Genomic DNA, 3033 nt, shown 5'->3' on the forward strand with positions numbered 1-3033 from the left:
TCTATGAAATGTGTAACGATTGCTCAGGAACGGGTGGTCTTCCTTTGTGCCGCGAGGGTCGTCACTTTGCTTTGGGCTTTTTTACGTCATCTGGGATTTTTTGGCTCCTTAGTTTACATGCCGATAGGAACCGTTTTCCCCCTCGCCCGCCGATTGCGCAACACATACCCTACGACTGAAAACCGACTGAAAAAATAAAACAACTGTTTACATCGACAGGAAAGAATGGGATCGATTGCTAAGTAGATACTTCGCAGCCGCCGAGCCGAGCCGCCGAGCCGAGCCGCGCCGAGCCGAGCCGCCGAGCCGAGCCGCGCCGAGCCGAGCCGCCGAGCCGAGCCGCGCCGAGCCGAGCCGCCGAGCCGAGCCGCGCCGAGCCGAGCCGCCGAGCCGAGCCGCGCCGAGCCGAGCCGCGCCGAGCCGAGCCGCCGAGCCGAGCCGCGCCGAGCCGCCGAGCCGAGCCGCGCCGAGCCGCCGAGCCGAGCCGCGCCGAGCCGAGCCGCCGAGCCGAGCCGCGCCGAGCCGAGCCGAGCCGAGCCGAGCCGCCGAGCCGAGCCGCGCCGAGCCGAGCCGCGCCGAGCCGCCGAGCCGAGCCGCGCCGAGCCGAGCCGCGCCGAGCCGAGCCGCGCCGAGCCGAGCCGCGCCGAGCCGAGCCGCGCCGAGCCGAGCCGCCGCGCCGAGCCGAGCCGCGCCGAGCCGCGCCGAGCCGCCGAGCCGAGCCGCGCCGAGCCGCCGAGCCGAGCCGCGCCGAGCCGCCGAGCCGAGCCGCGCCGAGCCGCCGAGCCGCGCCGAGCCGAGCCGCCGAGCCGAGCCGAGCCGCGCCGAGCCGCGCCGAGCCGCGCCGAGCCGCGCCGAGCCGCCCTTTTAGGGGAAGAAAACCCTCTCGTTTGCCTGAGAGCGCCGAGGCGACTCGCCCCGAGACTATAAATCCAACTACAATCCTCTCCTCTCTATAGAGATATTCAGGAATGGTATTCATTGCGACGGTAAAGAGGCTCTGAAGTTACCCCCCCCACACCGGATCTCCTCTCTGAGATGCAAGTGATGCCGGAACGGAAAAGCGATTTGCGCGTAGAGCAAAGCCAATTTTGGCAACGTACCTACCAAAGGGGAATCGATTGAAAGCGGCGGACTTACGCTGAGCGGTCGGGGGGGCGTCTCTTGCCGCCGCGCGTGGGAAGCGCCCCGCCGGCCTCCGCTCGGCAGGTTTTCCGTTCCGAGAAAAACCAACCCAACGCCGAAACCGGTGAGTGTTCAAAAACCCTACAACGCAAAGGAAAATCCGTGAGCTGTTGTGTACTAGAGATACGCACAGTAAGTTTACGTCTTTCAGAACCCCATGCAGCGCATTTCAAAGCCTCTTTTCAGACAAATTAATACCAGACTGCTGCGCCTAGTTAAACAGCAGAGCTATGAAGTTGCAAGAGAGGGGTGTCAGGGTTAGCTGGCCTCTTAGGGATTTTAATCCCCTCCGAGAACGTGCAAGCGTTTCAAACGAGCTGCTACGTAAGAACCCCCGAGAGCGGCAGAGGCTGGCGCTTACCTGGAAGGGAGCCCGAGGAAACCGGGAAGAATCTGAGCGAGGAGCTGAGCCCCGCCAAGCCCCCAACGTGCCGGTTCCTTCCGCCTCGCCTCGGGGAGCCCCGCGCCGGTTCCGTCCGGTTCCGTTCGCCTCGGTTCGCCTCTCCTCGTCTCGGGGGGCCCCGCGGGTGAGCTGCCGCGGGGAGTTTGAGTCGCCGCCGGCTGAGGCGAGGAAAAATCTTTTCCTTCGCTGAAAGCGCTATGCCGACTCACCCTAAAACTGAAACTTTCCTGTTTACATGGATAGTAAAGAAGAGGGTCAATTGCTATATGAAAACCTTTGCAGTCTCCCCCATTGGAATGCTTAGTGGAACCCCCTGGTTCCACCCCGAGGGCTCTTACCTGTGGCAGCGATTTGCCTTTCTCCCTTGTGGGACGCCCCCTTAGGGCTTACACGTTACCCCTTTCCCTTGCCAGCAGTCCTTTTCCTGCCTGAAGGCTCTTGTCTCTTCCTGGGGTGATCTGACTGAGTTAAAAGAGCTCTGCCTGAGAAGCCTCTAAGGGGGCGCCCGGAGAGGTCCTGCGCCTCGGCGGGCCCCGCGGCCCGACGGAGAGGGGTCCCGCCGCGGTCCTCGGAAACCGATCTGGGGGAAAAGACGAACGCCACGGCTCGGGTAACTGCCGGAGTTCTATAGGGCTCGCTACAGCCCTGGACGGCTGTGGGATCTCTCCTAAAGGTCTTGGAGCCGAGCGGTTTCACAAACTCACCTTACTTCTGTGAAAGAGGAGGTTGGACTATTTCCCAGAAGTCTGCTGCACGTTTTCCTGGTTTCTGCAGATAGTTTTCCTCCTTTTCTTACCAGCGACTTATGTGAAGTCTTAGGGCTTTTAATCCCCTCCTAGAACATTCAGGCGTATCGAACCTTCAGAGCACCTACACGGGAACCGCGGACAGCGACAGAGGCTGGCACTAACCTGGTGCGGAGCTCAGCCGGACGAAGGGAACCCACGGAAGCTAAAGGAAAACGAGCTGAGAGCAGACCTCGGCGGAGCCGGCTGGCGCCCGGGGGAGCCGAGCCCCGGCGCGCCTGGTGAGAGGCAGCCCGGCTGGGCGGAGCCGCCGTCTGTTCGGGGGAAGGAAATCCTCCGGCTTCACAGAGAGCCGAGCCGACTCGCCCTAAGACTGCCAATCTCTCCTGTTCATATAGGTAGTCAGGACTGGCACTAAGTGCCAGGTAACAAGGCTCTGAACTCAGCCCCGCTGCGTCTCTTCCATTACACGCAAAGGCTGCTAGCAGGTAGAAGCCGATTGCAAGCAGAGCAAAGCAGTTTGAAAACAGAACTACGAAATGGGTCTCAAGGAATTAAAGAGGGGGAACCCTCCTCAGTGTGTGTTGGGGGGGGGGGATCCTTTGTTTCTTTTGCCTTTATTCTTTGTCCTGAGGTTTCTTTGGGTTTTGGTCTCTTTAATTTGAATGGAAGTAACCTCTGAGGAGAGCCCAGTGAAGCCTC

General features: G+C 61.5%; 1 long non-coding RNA gene across 2 annotated transcripts; it reads right to left on the minus strand.

Annotated features, from left to right (window-relative positions):
* Positions 1-1042: 1042 nt before the first annotated feature.
* LOC137458495 (uncharacterized) lies at positions 1043-2791 on the minus strand. Of its 2 annotated transcripts, XR_010991776.1 has the most exons (5): positions 2497-2791; positions 2290-2420; positions 1924-2165; positions 1544-1812; positions 1043-1263 (listed from the first exon to the last, which is right to left on the minus strand). It is a non-coding gene; the product is annotated as an uncharacterized lncRNA (long non-coding RNA). The 2 variants fall into 2 exon arrangements; XR_010991775.1 differs by having other exon boundaries at positions 2290-2791.
* Between the last annotated feature and the right edge of the window lie 242 nt (positions 2792-3033).

This window comes from Melanerpes formicivorus, unplaced genomic scaffold (genome assembly GCF_026170545.1).
Source record: "Melanerpes formicivorus ecotype bairdi unplaced genomic scaffold, bMelFor1.0.p_v2 SCAF_255, whole genome shotgun sequence".
Classification (NCBI taxonomy): domain Eukaryota; kingdom Metazoa; phylum Chordata; class Aves; order Piciformes; family Picidae; genus Melanerpes; species Melanerpes formicivorus.